Source organism: Scardinius erythrophthalmus (assembly GCF_964197995.2).
Source record: "Scardinius erythrophthalmus genome assembly, chromosome: 1".
In the NCBI taxonomy this organism is placed as follows: Eukaryota; Metazoa; Chordata; class Actinopteri; order Cypriniformes; family Leuciscidae; genus Scardinius; species Scardinius erythrophthalmus.
The window spans coordinates 1,446,552-1,464,572 of NC_138221.1; the positions used below are offsets into that span (position 1 = coordinate 1,446,552).

Here is an 18,021-nt window from a genome sequence, read left to right on the forward strand (position 1 = left end):
TGAGGAGGAGAGGGAGGTGGAAGAGAATGTGGAACAGAGGTGAAGAGGAGAGGGAGGTGGAAATGGAACAGAGGTGAAGAGGAGAGGGAGGTGGATGTGGAACAGAGAGGTGAAGAGGAGAGGGAGGTGGAAGAGAATGTGGAAAAGAGAGGTGAAGAGGAGAATGAGGTGGAAGGGAATGTGGAACAGAGAGGTGAAGAGGAGAGGGAGGTGGAAATGGAGCAGAGAGGTGAAGAGGAGAGGGAGGTGGAAGAGAATGTGGAACAGAAGTGAGGAGGAGAGGGAGGTGGAAGAGAATGTGGAACAGAGGTGAAGAGGAGAGGGAGGTGGAAATGGAACAGAGGTGAAGAGGAGAGGGAGGTGGATGTGGAACAGAGAGGTGAAGAGGAGAGGGAGGTGGAAGAGAATGTGGAAAAGAGAGGTGAAGAGGAGAATGAGGTGGAAGGGAATGTGGAACAGAGGTGAAGAGGAGAGGGAGGTGGAAATGGAGCAGAGAGGTGAAGAGGAGAGGGAGGTGGAAGAGAATGTGGAACAGAAGTGAGGAGGAGAGGGAGGTGGAAATGGAACAGAGGTGAAGAGGAGAGGGAGGTGGATGTGGAACAGAGAGGTGAAGAGGAGAGGGAGGTGGAAGAGAATGTGGAAAAGAGAGGTGAAGAGGAGTGAGGTGGAAGGGAATGTGGAACAGAGAGGTGAAGAGGAGAGGGAGGTGGAAGAGAATGTGGAACAGAGGTGAAGAGGAGAGGGAGGTGGAAATGGAACAGAGGTGAAGAGGAGAGGGAGGTGGATGTGGAACAGAGAGGTGAAGAGGAGAGGGAGGTGGAAGAGAATGTGGAAAAGAGAGGTGAAGAGGAGAATGAGGTGGAAGGGAATGTGGAACAGAGAGGTGAAGAGGAGAGGGAGGTGGAAATGGAGCAGAGAGGTGAAGAGGAGAGGGAGGTGGAAGAGAATGTGGAACAGAAGTGAGGAGGAGAGGGAGGTGGAAGAGAATGTGGAACAGAGGTGAAGAGGAGAGGGAGGTGGATGTGGAACAGAGAGGTGGAGAGGGAGGTGGAAGAGAATGTGGAACAGAAGTGAGGAGGAGAGGTAGGTGGAAATGGAACAGAGGTGAAGAGGAGAGGGAGGTGGATGTGGAACAGAGAGGTGAAGAGGAGAGGGAGGTGGAAGAGAATGTGGAACAGAGGTGAAGAGGAGAGGGAGGTGGAAATGGAACAGAGGTGAAGAGGAGAGGTAGGTGGATGTGGAACAGAGAGGTGAAGAGGAGAGGGAGGTGGAAGAGAATGTGGAACAGAGGTGAAGAGGAGAGGGAGGTGGAAGAGAATATGGAACAGAGAGGTAAAGAAGAGAATGAGGTGGAAGAGAATGTGGAACAGAGAGGTGAAGAGGAGAGGGAGGTGGAAGAGAATGTGGAACAGAGGTGAAGAGGAGAGGGAGGTGGAACAGAGGTGAAGAGGAGAGGGAGGTGGAAATGGAAAAGAGGTGAAGAGGAGAGGGAGGTGGAAGAGAACGTGGAACAGAAGTGAGGAGAGGGAGGTGGAAATGGAACAGAGGTGAAGAGGAGAGGGAGGTGGAAGAGAACGTGGAACTGAGAGGTGGATGTGGAACAGAGGTGAAGAGGAGAGGGAGGTGGAAGAGAATGTGGAACAGAGAGGTGAAGAGGAGAGGGAGGTGGAAATGGAACAGAGGTGAAGAGGAGAGGGAGGTGGAAGAGAATGTGGAACAGAGGTGAAGAGGAGAGGGAGGTGGAAGAGAATGTGGAACAGAGGTGAAGAGGAGAGGGAGGAGGAAGAGAATGTGGAACAGAGGTGAAGAGGAGAGGGAGGTGGAAGAGAATGTGGAACAGAGGTGAAGAGGAGAGGGAGGTGGAAGAGAATGTGGAACAGAGGTGAAGAGGAGAGGGAGGTGGAAGAGAATGTGGAACAGAGGTGAAGAGGAGAGGGAGCTGGAAGAGAATGTGGAACAGAGGTGAAGAGGAGAGGGAGCTGGAAGAGAATGTGGAACAGAGGTGAAGAGGAGAATGAGATGGAAATTGAACATAGAGGTGAAGAGGAGAGGGAGGTGGAAATGGAACAGAGGTGAAGAGGAGAATGAGGTGGAAATGGAACAGAGGTGAAGAGGAGAATGAGGTGGAAGGGCATGTGGAACAGAGGTGAAGAGGAGAGGGAGGTGGAAGAGAATGTGGAACAGAGGTGAAGAGGAGAGGGAGGTGGAAGAGAATGTGGAACAGAGGTGAAGAGGAGAATGAGGTGGAAATGGAACAGAGGTGAAGAGGAGAATGAGGTGGAAGGGAATGTGGAATAGAAACAAAGCACAAAGATTATTGCGATTTATTACATGGCTTGGCTGAATTCCAATGTAGAATGCGGTCTGTTATTTCTTGATAACAGACCGCTGCGAAGTATAACAGACCGTTGCCATGAAAAACATAGCGTTGCTATGGACGCGGAACGGACTATTTTCTTTAGCGGAAGCAATACAATTGTTTTTAAATCAATAAACTCCTTTTTAAATCAATAATTTGTGTCAAATTATTTATTTATTATGTAGGTAGCCATGTAATAAGTAAGGGATAATGTATAGTGAGCCGGTTGTTATAGTGAATAACAACCCCTTCAGGCTGATTCAAGATCCCTCCGCTTCGCGTCGGGATCCCGTTCAGCCTGTCGGGGTTGTTATTCACTATAACAACCGGCTCACTATACATTATCCCTTACTTATTGGATGGAATGTGTGCTAAAATGTTTCATTAATTCATCAACTGAAAACAAGATGAATAATCGATTATTGGGATTTAGGATTCGATATCGGTTCGAAAAAATGAGAATAGATTAATATCGAGAAATCAATATTTTTTGGGGGTCGGGTCGGACACGGGTCTAAACACGGGTTTTAAAACAATCACATGCAAATGTAAAAATATATGCATATTTTTAGGAACACATCTACAAAAATATTCCTGTATTTTAAGTTGATAAAATAATTTAAAATACACATCAGTTTATTTGTGCCCACGCGTCACGCCCTTTCAGGATCTATAACGTTACCTAGGCTACTTTCACTTTTAAAAATTCCTCATAACCACGCGTGCGCGCGATCTGCTTGCAGTCGTCGAGATTGATGCTGAGGAGTTGAAGAAAAGAATAGCTAGTGGAGATTGTAAAGTTGTCGACAATACGTCATCAAAAGTCAGGTCCTGTGTGTGGGTGAAATATGGAGTTATCTGAAGAAAACTATATTGTGAAAGGCTTTGCTGCATGCAGTTTCGTGTTGGATAGCCGTGTGCTAGCATATTGCGTGCCAGATATAGTGTTGTAGCCGCGTCTGTTAGGCTACTCCGTTTTGTGGTACCGTTATGTTCTTCATGTAAGTTACCGGCCTTTTGACAGCTTCGGCTGAAGTTGTCCTTGTGTTAACTCGTGTCGTTATAACTTCTGTATGACCTGGCAATAAACATTTTTGTAATTGTGTCTATAATGTGATTGGCTAAACTGATTTTATTTCGGGTGCGGGTCGGTTCTATTTTAACCGTGCAGGACTCTGATTATTATTATTATTAGGGATTCAAGCACTTCAGTGCTGAAACCCTATTGTAATTGTTAATTTACCCTTTTGGTAGATTCGAGATTGGACCATAGGTGGCGCCATAACTGTTAAAAAGCTTTAAAAAACACATATTTCATTAGTAAATTGCCTTATCTGCTTAAAGGCCTTAAAATGCTTGAACCCTGATAAATGCTGCTTGCAGCTTTAATTATCATTATTATTATTGCATGTGACAATGTTTTTTTTTTTCAGTTCACAATCAATTAGTATTCAGCTGCAACTTCTACAATCCAGCATAACAATATTAAAGTTCTGAGCTTCATTTCACTAAGTTTTCTTTCTACCGCTGTGATTTTCAGGTGCTGAAGATGAACAAGATGATCAGGAGTGTCTGAGGATTGCTCTGATCGGGAAGACAGGAAATGGGAAGAGTGCAACAGGAAACAGTATTCTGGGAAGAGATGAGTTTGTCAGTGAATTAAGACTAGATTCAGTCACGACCGTTTGTGAAAAGAGAGTTTGTGAAGTTGATGGTCGATCAGTAACTGTTGTTGATACTCCAGGTCTCTTTGACACGACACTGACAAATGATCAAGCATTAAAATAAATATTGAAATGTATTTCCATGTTGTCACCTGGACCTCATGTGTTCATCATTGTGTTGAGTTTGGGAAGATTTACAAGAGAGGAGATGGACACAGTAGATCTGATAAAGAAGATCTCTATGATTGATTTGCCTTGACTGATTTTTGTCATAATTGTCTTTAATTCTGTTTTTGTCGAAATGTATAACTATTTTTTTCCTCCAGTTTCTGGTTAGAGAGGAAGCTCAGGGAAGTTTGTGTTGTTGCTTCTTTTCTGTTATTATTTTAGGCCTTACTCTCTCCTGAAGATTTATTCCCATCTTTTGTTAAGCCTTTTTGATATATGAAGGAAATAAATACTTTTCCTTAAAGTTGTGTTATGTTTTCACTCTGAGAACAATATGCATCGATTGTTCCAGATAGGCATGTTGTGTGGAGTAAAATTATGAGTATAAGACATTTTCCAATTTAAGAGAACCTGTTGATGGAATTTAGATAACTTGAGGGGTAATTTGGAAAGAGAAAAGTCACAGGCTAATAGGAATTCAATGCTGCCACATTTTAAACATATTTTGGATGGAATATGAAACCAAAAACTATTAGGATTGTTTATATAATTTTGCAACCATTTTAATTTTAGCGCTCCATTCATAGCTTCGAAATCAATTATGTTTAGACCACCTTCAGCAATGGGTTTAACTGCATAATTTTTTTTAATATAGTGATGTTTATTTTTCCATGTCAAATTAAAAATGTTTTTTGTTTATTTGATTAATTAGATGATCAGGGTTTCTGATCTCAGTCGTCAGTATTGTAATATATTGTGTATATAATGTGCTTTATTAAACAATAAAGTTGTCCTCCGAAGAGGGGGGGGAGGTGGCGGGCCAAAAAAAAAAAAAAAAATTAGATGATCAGGGAAAATGCAGGGTAAATAAATCTTGATAAAGCTTCGCTTTTGGTAATTAAAATTGTACCACAGATTGATAAATCTCTTTGTAACCAAGAATTTAAAATAGGTTGTGTTTTGGTTATATTGTTTACAATGTTTAGAAGTTCCCTTCTTTTCCAATCTTTTAACAATATCATTACCAAGTATTTTACTTCAGTTTTCACAGGGATTGCATGTAAGTCTGAATTGGGGTGTTCATGAAGGGCCATCAGCTCGCATTTTTAAAGATTTAATGCTATGGTCTACAATTTCTAAGATTGTTCATTATTAATAAGCTCGTTTAGATGCTGGTTATGGTTCTACAGTACAATCTTAATAATATGAAGAGAAAAAAGAATGAAAAAAATCCATTCACTCTATTGGGTGTACACCCGCAGAGAAATTGACCAATGTAAGCTGTCCGGCCGGACAGCTTACATTGGTCAACTGCTCTCATCCAATCCCCGGCTCCGCTTGAAACTCCACGTGCGCTCGCGTCTCCACCCACCCCGCCCCCCAGCTGACAGTCTATGGTAGCTAGCAAAGTAGCATCAGCTCAGCAATGGAGAAAAAACAAACCGAAAGCAGCAAGCGGCCCCTGCTTGCACAGCTGACTTTTTGTTGAGCAGGTATAAGCATTTATTTATACTTTTATGGTGTGAGGTGTTACATAAATAGCTTTTTATCAGTCTGACAACTTGCTCATGCTGCCGGTCGGCATTGGAATGTTAGCCGTTTAGCATCGCCTATCACGGGTTAAAGTAATTATATTTCTTGAAGTGCTTGAATATATTTCAGTAGGCCTAACGTTAGCGGGTTTCTGTTCGAGCCGATCGGAATTTGAACAAGATGCGCTGTGTGCTGCTATAACAATTACTCAACCTTAGCAATACTAACTAATAATTATTGTGCAATTAATGTGCGCTAGGTAGCACTTTTGACCAGGGTCAACGAGGCTCAGGAGGGGAAACGTATGCCAACGTACCCTCCTAAGACGGCAGCTGTAATACAGTATTATTTATTTTATTTATTTATTATTGTTTGTGTTTCGGGGGGTGGTGGGGGGTTTAGAACATTGCATGTGTTGCTAATCTTGCGTGAGCGTGAACTCAAACGTGTGCCTCTGAGCTATTTTGACATCGCACATGGTAAATCTCTGTTATGTTTACTACCGGTGATCACAGCTTGACTGAGTGACGTTGTTCAGATCGTTTCCCGGTGGGAGGGATCAGGTAGCACAGAGGGGAGGGGTGTGTGTGTGGAGGGGTGGGATGAGTTTTTTAAAAATTCCCAACGATTTTCAACATCGTAGACTACAGCTTTAATTGTAACCCAGAAAGCTTTGGAAAACATCTCCACTTTCTTAATTACTAGAGGAATTTGATCTGCATTTTGTATAAAAATTGTTGTGTCATCGGCTAATTGTGTGATAATTAGAGGCCTGCCCAGAACATTTAATGGTTTCAAATCTGTACTGTTTTTTTTATATAAATCGATAATATTTCTACAACTAAAATAAAAATCAATTTTGGTTGTACCCTTAGGTAAAGACACTGAACTCTTTATAACTGTATATAACAAGTTAACCCTTGAGCATCAATTTAAAAAAGTTACTCATAGGTCCAAAGAGGACAAAAATGTCCATGTAAAAAAACTGTCATAAAAAGTTGAAGCTTGGGAGCACAGACTTCATTTTGGTATCATTTTAAAGAATACCCTTGGCAGATTATTGCTGAAGTTAAATTTTTTTTATAAGTAAATCAAAAAAAAAGTTATATAGGTTTAAGTTAATGAAAATTATTTATGAATATTATTTTATATAAAATATATATTTTATGAAACAAGTTGAACTCTAAAACGGCTAGAAAATCAAAGCCATAAATCTAAATAAGGTGTGTTCCAAATTTGAGGTTGATATCTCAAAAAATGAGCTTTCAGTAAGATTTTGTTTGGGGCAGTACCAAACTTTCCCCACTGGATCCCAGCAAAACTCCACTGGTGAACACAGTGATTGGATTTTCGATTTGCAGTTGAGTTTTTCTCTCTCAAATATTACAAGCACACAAACACACTTTTTTTTTTTATTACACACATACAAACCACACTTAGACATCCATACCAACAAACTCACACAATTATCGTTGCATAATTTATCCAGTTGGCTCTATAATATGTGAAGCAGAAAACAGGAATAAAGTGAGTATTTGCTTTATAGGCCTAACCTGAAAAAATGGCACCATCTGATAAAAAATTGTAAAAATGTCAATTTTGAAGCCTTGCCAACAGAATGAAAGCCTATTAAAAAAGATTGCATAATTTTATATTTAAACGGCACAGGGATTAAAAAATGCAGTTTTAATGGGTTTCAATGGGGACATTTTTGTCCAAAAGGTCCTAAGAGGAAGTATTTTGTGTAACTAGTGCAAAATATATTTTTTAAAGAAAATGGTGATGAAATATTAAAATTCCAATAAAAATACACACCCGTGCCAAACTTTATGCAGTTAGCATTAACACAGTGAAGACTCAAATTTCATCATTTAATGTTGTTTTTAGCATTATTATTATTACTTTTTATTAATATGCATAATTAGTAGTATTATGTATCTTTTTTATTACTTTTTATATACATTTATAATCATTTGTACACAATGTATTTTGTGAAGATGTAGGGAGAGAGACTTTGGGGGACTTTGAGTGTGCTGAGTTGGAGACTGTAATGTATATGTAGTGTTTTTCACCAAGCGTAGTATAAGGATATACATTCCTATGTTAATGGAAACCATATGTTCTTCGGCTGAATGTATGGGTTGCTATAGTGATGTAGTTTTTTTCCTGGCCACCATATAAGAACTAATCCTTTGTCTAAGAAGGCAGAGAAGATGGCAAAGAAAGGCAGAGAAGATGGTAGAGAAGATGACCGGAGAAGATGATGAGAAACTAGCATGAGGACTTTTGTTTTGTCCACTGTCTCTTCTCTCCTATGTTTTATATAATAAATAAATAAGAGATCTCTTGGCAAAATCACTGGTGTCTGTTTCCATTAAAATTAAACAACAGGGGAAAGCCAGATTTTTTAAATCAACAATAGAATCAAATTAAATATCCCCAAAATATCCCCAACTGAGCAAGCCAAAGGCAACAGTGGCAATGAACCGAAAAACTCCATCAAGTGACCTAATGGTGTCCTAAAACTCCATCAGGTGACCTAATGGAGAAAAAAAAAACCTTGGGAGAACCCAGGCTCAGTCGGGGGCCAGTTCTCCTCTGGCATTTATGAACTAGAGGCCGGATTGTAGTTTGAAACTGTGAGATTAACAATATTATATGAATGCCTGGCTGAAAAGATGCGTCTTTAATTTAGTTTTAGTTTTAAACTGGGAGAGTGAGTCCGAGTAACGAACAGTATCAGGAAGGCTATTCCAGAGTTTTGGAGCCAAATGTGAAAATGCTCTCCCTCCTTTGGTTGATCTGGATATCCTAGGTATGACCAAAAGCCTCGAATTTATTGATCTTAAAGAGCGCGATGGATTATAGGGTGATAGAAGATCCGTTAAATAGACTGGAGCTAAGCCGTTTAGGGCTTTATAAGTCAGTAGCAATACCTTATAATTAATACAGAACTTTATAGGTAGCCAATGTAGTGATGATAAAATCGGTGTTATATGATCATATTTTCTTGATCTAGTAAGAACTCTAGCGGCTGCATTTTGGACTAACTGTAGCTTGTTTATTGAGGATGCAGGACAACCGGCAAATAAAGCATTACAGTAATCTAGTCTCGAGGTCATGAATGCATGAACTAACTTTTCTGCATCAGAAACTGATAGCATATTACGTAGCTTAGCAATGTTTCTAAGGTGGAAAAAGGCAGTTTTTATAACATACGAAATATGATTTTCAAAAGACAGGTTACAATCGAGTATAACACCCAGGTCTTTTACTGTAGAGGATAAAGTAACAGGACATCCTACGATGTCAAAGTTGTATTGTGAGAGGTTCTGTGGGCGGTTTTTTGAACCGATAAGTATTACCTCTGTCTTGTCTGGATTTAATAAAAGAAAATTACGCGTCATCCAATCTTTTATATCTTTAACACACTCTGTCAATTTGGATAAATTAGCGTTTTCATCCGGCCGTGATGAAATATATATTTGAGTGTCATCAGCATAACAATGGAAACTAATTCCATGTTTCCTTATAATATTTCCAAGTGGCATCATATATATTGAGAATAACAGAGGGCCTAACACAGATCCCTGCGGCACTCCATAGTTTACTGGAGTTATGATCGATTTTTCTCCATTTAAATAGACAAAATGGTAGCGGTCAGATAAGTATGATCTAAACCAGCTTAATGCTTGTCCTTGAACACCAGTATAATTTTGTAGTCGATCTAAGAGTATTGTATGATCTATAGTATCGAACGCAGCACTTAGATCAAGTAAAACTAGTATTGAGATACAGCCTTGGTCAGAAGCTAAGAGTAAATCATTTGTGATTTTAACGAGCGCAGTTTCAGTGCTATGATGCGGCCTGAATCCAGACTGAAACTTTTCATAGATATCATTTTCTTGCAAGAAAGAGCCCAGTTGAGTGGACACAACTTTTTCTAGTATTTTAGACATAAAAGGTAGATTTGAAATGGGTCTATAATTTGCTAGATTATTATGATCTAATTGTGGTTTCTTAATGAGAGGTTTTATAACTGCCAGTTTAAATGTTCTTGGAACATGACCTAAAGATAAAGACGAGTTAATAATATTGAGGAGAGGCTCTTCCACTACAGGTAACACTTCCTTCAGTAGTTTAGTTGGTATAGGATCTAATAAACATGTTGCTGTTTTAGATGAAGTGATAAGTTTATTTAACTCTTTTTGTTCTATAGTTGTAAAGCACTGTAATTGTTCTTGCGGGGGGGAAATTGAGGCTGAATTATAAGGCGCGATTGAGGATTGAACGTTTACAATTGTGGTTCTGATGTTTTCTATTTTCTCAGTGAAGAAGTTCATGAAATCATTACTACTAAACTGTAACGGGATATTTTGTTCGGGTGACGTCTGTTTATTTGTTAGTCTAGCCACGGTGTTAAATAAAAACCTAGGATTGTTTTGGTTGTTTTCTATTAGTTTGCGGAGATACTCAGCCCTGGCCGCTTTTAGGGCCTTTTTATAATGTGACATACTGTCTTTCCACGCGATTCTATAGACCTCTAAATTAGTTTGTTTCCATTTACGCTCTAAATTACGGGTTTCTCTCTTTAGAACATGCGTAGTATTATTGTACCATGGTGCTTTAATTTTCTCTGTAACCTTTTTTAATCTAACGGGTGCAACAACATCCAATGTTCTAGAGAGAATGGTGCTCATAGTGCTAGTTAGTTCTTCTAGTTCATCTGTTTGTTTGGGTTCAGGCAGCAGCTGAGACAGATCAGACAAGCAACTCGAGAAATTATCTATGGTGGATGGAAGGATTGTTCTGCCTGGTCGAAAACGCGGCGCCGCATGACATATTACAGCAGTACGTAATATGCAAGTTACCAAGTAATGGTCAGTGACATCATCACTTTGTGGAATGATATCTATATCGGTTGGATCGGTTCCATATGATATAATTAAATCGAGTGTATGATTAAGACGATGAGTTGGTCCGGTGACGTTTTGTTTGACCCCAAAGGAATTTAATAAATCTATAAACGCAGCCCCTAACGCATCATTTGGATTCTCTACGTGTATGTTAAAATCTCCAACAATTAATGCTTTATCTACATTGACCAATAGATCTGAGAGAAAATCTGCAAACTCTTTTAGGAAATCAGCGTAAGGCCCAGGCGGTCTATATACGGTAGCCAAGGCTAGAGATAATATGGATTTTTTTCTAACATCTAAGAGCGTAACATTTAGTACTAGTATTTCAAACGAAATAAACTTATAACCCGTTTTCTGAGTAACATTGAGAATATCTCTATAGACCGCTGCAACACCGCCGCCACGACCAATCAGACGGGGTTCGTGCTTATAGGAGTATCCTAATGGAGTAGACTCATTTAGACCGAAATAATCATTAGGTTTAAGCCAAGTTTCAGTAAGGCAAAGTACATCGAAGCTATTATCCGTGACTATTTCATTTACAATAACTGCCTTAGGTGTGAGTGATCTAATGTTTAGAAGACCTAGCTTTAGAAATTGTTTTTGGTTACTAATAGCAACATTTTCTGGTTTAATAACAATTAGATTTTTTCTAGATCCTGCAGTAGATTTATTATTTGATCTCACTAAATGAGGAATAGACACAGTTTCTATGCAATATTCTACACTATTTATATCAGTTAATTTGGTGCAGCAGAGACTATGATTTGAACTTTTGGTTATTAGTCAAAAGGTATTTAACATTTTGGAGATGTTATCTGACAGAAGATCCAATCCAAATCTGCTTGGGTGTAAGCCATCAGCACGGTAAAGCCTAGGACGCTCCCAAAACAGATTCCAATTATTTACAAAGAGCAGTTTCTGCTCATTGCACCATGATATTAACCATTCATTTAGCGCGAATAATCTACTAAACTTTTCATGACCTAGTCGGTACGTGGGAAGCGGTCCTGACACAATGATCGTTATATCAGGCGATGTGCTGCGTACCGTATCGATCAGATTCCTGAAGTCTTTCTTCAGAACCTCTGTCTGTCGCAGCCTGATGTCGGCCCCTCCAGCGTGCAGGACCACAGTTCCGACGCGCTCGTTCAGAATCTCGGGAACGTGAGCAGCGATTTCAGAAACACGAGCACCAGGAAAGCAGTGACTATGCACCTTACTTTTATTTAACGTAGCTTGTACGTGTCGAACGATGGAATCACCGATGATCACAGCATCGCGTTCTGTTTCGCTAAGAGGGGAGAAGCGGTTTTGTGTGGATATCTCGAAAACCGGGAGGGTCGGAGAGAGTTTTCTTGGTCTAGACCTGACTCGCGACTTCCGCTGCGGAAATATCCAGACTTCGTGGTGGCATGTTGGAGCCGGCGTAAACGAGACCATAGCTGATCGCGGCCTCGACGCCTGTGACCGATGCTGAGTAACGCACAGAGTAGACGAGGTCGGAGTCAGCGGGTTAGTAATGTTGATCACTGATTTGTGTGCATCGGCGCGTGATGTTTCAAGAGCTAACCGCCGGTCTATCAGCTCGGCTTTTCTCACTAAAAGGTCGTGGATCTGTTTCTCAACAGCTTCCAGCTCAGACTGCAACGCGTGTAGCTCAAATGTGTCCTCACCTGCACCAAAAGGTAGACTACTTACATCTGATATATTCGCCATTTTAACAGATGGACAGTAAGTTAAGTTAGCAACGACGCTACCAGTGATGCTATCAATATTAATACTAATTTATGGCTTAAGTCTTGGATATAATCCGTCTTTTTAGTGGTATGGGTGTGGAGTAGACGCACGATAGGTGAAAAATAAATAAATAAAAATGTTTGTTTATAAATGAGTGCGGAGAAGACGCGTTCAGCCGTGATCCACGGACGTAACCTATAAGAGTATCCAGCGTTGGATCACTAGGCTTGAGACACGTCTGCTCAACAGTCCGCGTTGTAACTATGAGGTGAGGAAAAATAGAAAATGTTCGTTGTAAGTGAGTTTAAAGAGAAATCAAGAATTATAAATCAATCGATGGAGCTCCAAAGACAACAACGCGTTCAGACGCGACGCATGCGCATTCGAAACAGGAAGTGTCGAAAAAAGGTACCAATGGTACCAATCACGTTAGTGAAGCCAGAGTGACATATAGCCTACTATTACAGCATATGGCATGGTCATGATTGCATGATCTTCATAAAAAATTATGATAGCCTAAAAAACAACATTGGGTCTAAAGTGGCTTGGAAATGCCACAAAAAAAACAAAAAAACTAAAACCTTAAAGGTTTTTTAAAGGTAAACTCAGAATGACACGACAGACAGCACTTTCCATCAAGTCCTCCGCATCTCCAATAGTGTAAAGGAAAGAGCCACTCGCAAATAATCTTAGAGCAATGCAAACAGTTTGTGCTGTAGTTAAAGCCCGACTCCGACAATTTGAAAATAAATGTGCGTTTCCAACAAATTAATAATGTAAACGACAATCTCACGAGTCACGAGAAAAAAAATATATATAGCCTATCAGAAAGTGCACTATCGCGTTGCGCTGGACTTCCCGTATCAGCTCCGCTTATGAAGCCATGCACAGTCTAATCCTGTTAACATGAAATAAGCCTGCTCCCGAGCAGGTTTAAGATTGCGCACTTGTTGCTATGACAGCCAGTCCAGGATGAGCGTTGAAGAACCAAACAATCCAAGATCATGCCAAATCGCCAACAATCAAATCCAGCTAAGTGAGTTAGCGACGTACGAAGAACGGGCCCCAGAGCCGTAAGGTTCTGTTTGTGTGTGTTCAGCTGTGCTGTTTTCTCTTTCTCTATCCCGGTCTCTCTTCACAGGAAAAATGGTTCCACCTGGTACAGATAATCAATGGCCTGCTGTGATTGGATGCTGGGAGTATTTAAACTGCAAACGCCTTCAGAGCTGTGTTGGTGGTGGCTTGACTGTGCAGCAGCAGCAATGAGGTCCCTTCTTCAACCCCAGACCTGAGACTTTGTTGAAGCCGGTAGTGAACAGTGTATCTCTACCTTATATTGTGTGTACTACTTAGTGAAGTAGTTTTCTCTTTTTAGTCTCTTTCTATTTCAATCCCTGATTGAGACTTTAAAGGCAGAAGTGAGTGTTACCTTTAATGGTTTAATCATTGTTTGACTTAATGGATTATTTTCTCTTGGTTTATTTGAAGTTTGTTACTTAATTATTTATTTCTTTATTTTTGTGAGGTTAGTAGGGAGGTGGGTGCCATTTATTTTGAATCATACTTTTTTCTCCTGTTTATGCTAGCAAGGGAGTTAGCTTATTTTGCTGTACTTTTGTTTTCTTTTCTTTTAGTTTAGGTAGTTTGATTAATGAGGAGTAAGATTGATTTATGTCTGTTGTTTTGGCTATACCCCCTTCTGAACTTGATACCTATCTCTTTTTTTTCTTTTGCCTAATTTGTAAATAAAACTACTTTCTTGAATAAGATCACTATGTGGTTATTGTGAAACAACTCTGGGTCTGGAGACGGGGTGGCTTCATGCTGTTGCACATTCATTTCACCACCATCCATTTTTACTGTTTCATTCCTCCCCTAGACCAATCAGGAAATCGTAACAGTAAAACACTATGTCCAGTATCAGGAATAATACAGTATGATCTGTGTGTATCAATACACAACTCTGAGATCACAACATGAATGTGTGCAAGAATAAACTGAGCATGTTCAAATGAACTCTTTCCAGACTAATTCCACTAAATGTCTTTAGAGAAAATACAGATTTCTTTACCTGTGAGAAGTGAAGAGAGAATGATCAGTCCCAGCAGACACAGATCACACTTATCAGCCATTTTCTGTTTCTGTCAGTCTTCCTCTTCATTATATATAGTTACAGCTCCTCCTGTGGTTATTTACTTCCTCTCATCTGACCAACCAACCATCACTGGAGAAATAAACATAAAGCCTAATGTTTCAGTGCATGATGGGAACCACCAATCAAAGCTCATCCATGTCCCCCAAAATAATCATTATTGCTAATATAGCGTATAACTGTTGAGCTGAGTGAACCTGAAGGTAGTGATGGTGAGATGAAGCTTCATGAAGCTTTAAAGCTTTCCAGCCTGATGTGTGTAAAAGTGGTTGATTTCTCCAGGTTTGGAATGCACACAGCGACACCTGCTGGTCAATGCTAATATCATGCAGAACAAATCCTCAGTGGTGTGTTATGGAGATTAATTTGACTTCATGCAGGGCTGCCAATGCTAAGAAGCAGGCAATCAACACTTTTCACTCGCTCTCACGACACACATCCAGTTTCTCACGTAGAGGAAAATCATGAAGCAAAGAGGACTGACACAGACAGACAAGGCTACTATTGATATGAAACACACTCTCAGCTCTCAGATTCTGTCAATTTTATCACGAAATTCAACAATAAATACGGTTTAGGCGCTTGTAAATGTGACGTGACAGATCTCTGTATCGCCTGAACCGATCATCTCTTACTCTTCACTACTAGTTAATAGCAAATAAACACGAATGAACAATAGGTGTGTTGAAAGATACAGTACAACTTACTGAAATGTATATCCCTCATACATAATATCGATCAGTCAGTGTTTTTCACCCGCGGAAGATCTCAATAACAGCTGGAGAACACTATAACCTACACGTGATGTTACATTTACCTCAGGAACATTAATGACCATAGCACGCTAGTTGGCTAGACAAATTAGCTAGAGGAGTATTTTGCTAAATATGTGCACTATATTACATATTTATTATCTTTTTTTAGATATAGCGTTAAAATATTAGAACATTATAACGATAAAAACACATTCTAATTATATTTGAATTGATATTTTTAACCTTTAATAATAGACTAATACCAGCTGACAGGGCTCTCAGTGTGTTTACAGCATTAGGTGAATTTTTTTTTTCTTGAGAAATTAACATTTATCTAATGTACCTAATATTTAATAGCGAGAGATTGAGAGAAAATAGCCAGAGGTTGATAACGGCAGTCAGAAGAGAGAAATATGTCAATTTGTCATCACTCCCACAGCCGCTGTATTAGAAACACCCTCACAGCAGCATTAACTAGTTTTCTGTAATTTGATACAAAGGTAATAAATATAATATAAAGTACAGTGTTATAAATGTAAATACATATTTTTAAAAATGAAAATATAAAAAACTTATACACTTAACATAGCAGCAGCCAAGGGAAGTAACTCATTTTAAAACTAGGAACATCTGCCAACCACTGAAGGACAAATTCAAGAGCCACTCAATAGTAAACCATTCATTTGTCTTATATTTACACTGAGCTACTTTCAGATTTCACAAGCTTTTGTGTAACCCATGTTAAAATATGACATAAATAAGAATAAATAGTTTAAAAGCTGCATAAATAAGTTTGAAAGTTGAGTGATTCATTTAATGTAAGTTTATTCATCAGAGTTAAAAATGTTAAAAATGTTAATACAACAATTTAATGTTTAAGATTAAAGCTGCCGTCGGCAACATTTTTTTTGATCAAATTCAGTGAAATTGACACTATAATCCGACAGAACAACATAAAAAAGGTGGTTTTAGAAAAAAACCCGAGCTTCTAACTCCACCTGGAGCGTGTTATTTGTTTTGCAAAAATCCACCGCTCCCGTCCAGGGCCGGAGTGGGACCACTTTTCAGCCCGGGAGTTTCAGGCCCAAGACCGGCCCACTTTTTCCATGGTGGAATTCTAAATTAGCACTTTTTCCAAATTGGATAAATGAAGCAACAGTTCAGCTCTTACTATTATGTAGTTTTTATTAATACTATGGTTCAACAAACAAATAATTTAAAGGTTAAACAATAATTCACTTAAGATGATAAGTTAACAAAAAAAAATATTCCACTATTCCACAAGGATAGGTTGATAAATTAACAAAAGCAGAAAGAAATAAAGAAAGCATTTGAAACACTCTTCCACAAAGAGGCAAATTGAACTGTTTACAGCACCAACAGCATCTACAGCATCAGTAGCCGCCTAAGCAGTGCACTGGTTTCAGCCACTTTATCAATAACTGTGTCGTTGCTTATAGACATGTGGATTTCCTTCTCTGTTCACATCAACATAAAAGCCTCCAAGTTGTCCTGACTCAATGAGCTTCGTAGCCTATTCTTCACAAACTTTAAAGTTGAGAAGCTTCTCTCACATGCAACCTGCGTGATGGACAAAGTCAACAGAAACTTATATGCTAACCCAATCACATGATAAGCATCTGTGAGGAGGTTATACTGCGAGAGTATTAAATGGACACAAATGGCACAGTTTTTGCAGGAGGAACAGGTCCTGCTTTCAAGTTCCATCTCTGGTTCTTCCATATATGGCAGTCCGCCTCTATCCTCCTGACCTTCCTGTGTCACCTCACTACATGTCCTGACAGTATAACCTTCAAGAGAGGACTGTTTCAGTCTGTCCCACTGGTATGCCAGGCTAGAAAGCTCAGTTTGTAATGTGATAACAGTAGCTCTGTCATCAAACCTAAGCAGACATTTGCTGATTTCCTGGAGTGCTGAGTTAGGGAGCCCATTTCTCTTTATTTCAGGAAAGTTTTTGGGGACAAGACAAGCTAAATCTGAGGCAAGTTTTGCATTTGCTGAAAACCTTCTATCTATGCTACCTGCCACAGTGTCCAGAATCACATTATGGACATTCACCTCAAAGGCAGAATCAGATGAGGTTACTGGTTCATCATCTAAAAGCTCTCCTGGCATTCTTTTCTTTTTTCGGACACGCTTCTCTGGAAGTGCAGTCTGCACAAGTAGTTCATAGTTGTCCATCTCTTCCAGCTTGTCATTGGCCCAACTCACAAACTTATCAGCTGCCACTTTCACTCCCTCAAAGTCCCTGACATATTTTTTGAGGTTATCCTTTGTCCCCTCAACCAGACGCTGAGCTGACAAAATATCCACTCCATGTGTCTGTAGGTACTTGGAGAGGGGGGATGTATGTTGGAAAATGCGAAGGAAAGTTTGAGCAATAAGGATAATCTCATATTTCAGAAGATTTTCAATTAATCCCTTTGCTTTTACCCTCACTGTTGACTTCATACTTCCATCCTTCTCAACAGAGGCTAGAGTCAGCAGCAGGTCAACAAACAATGCATCCTGGGGATTACCAAAAGACCCAAAGACCTTAGTGAGAGCCTGATCCTTAGCCCACCACCTGGTTTCCCCTATTGGGCTCAGTCTCCTGTGATGTGTGTCCTCACTGGTCTCTTCCCAAGTCTGCATGCGTTTATAAGACTCCCTGAGGAAAACTGCCACATCATTTAGAAGTGAGAATAGAGATGCACTCTCTATGACACTG

The 18,021-nt window shown here is 39.7% G+C and overlaps 1 protein-coding gene across 1 annotated transcript in view; it reads left to right on the forward strand.

Moving 5' to 3' along the window:
• LOC308682283 (uncharacterized protein) overlaps nt 1-4,492 on the forward strand; it is a 38,493-nt gene extending 34,001 nt beyond the window's left edge. The window contains exon 4 of the mRNA XM_081351923.1: nt 3,900-4,492. The gene's annotated coding sequence lies outside the window, so the exon portion shown is untranslated. The remainder of the gene's footprint in view (nt 1-3,899) is intronic.
• Nucleotides 4,493-18,021: the final 13,529 nt, after the last annotated feature.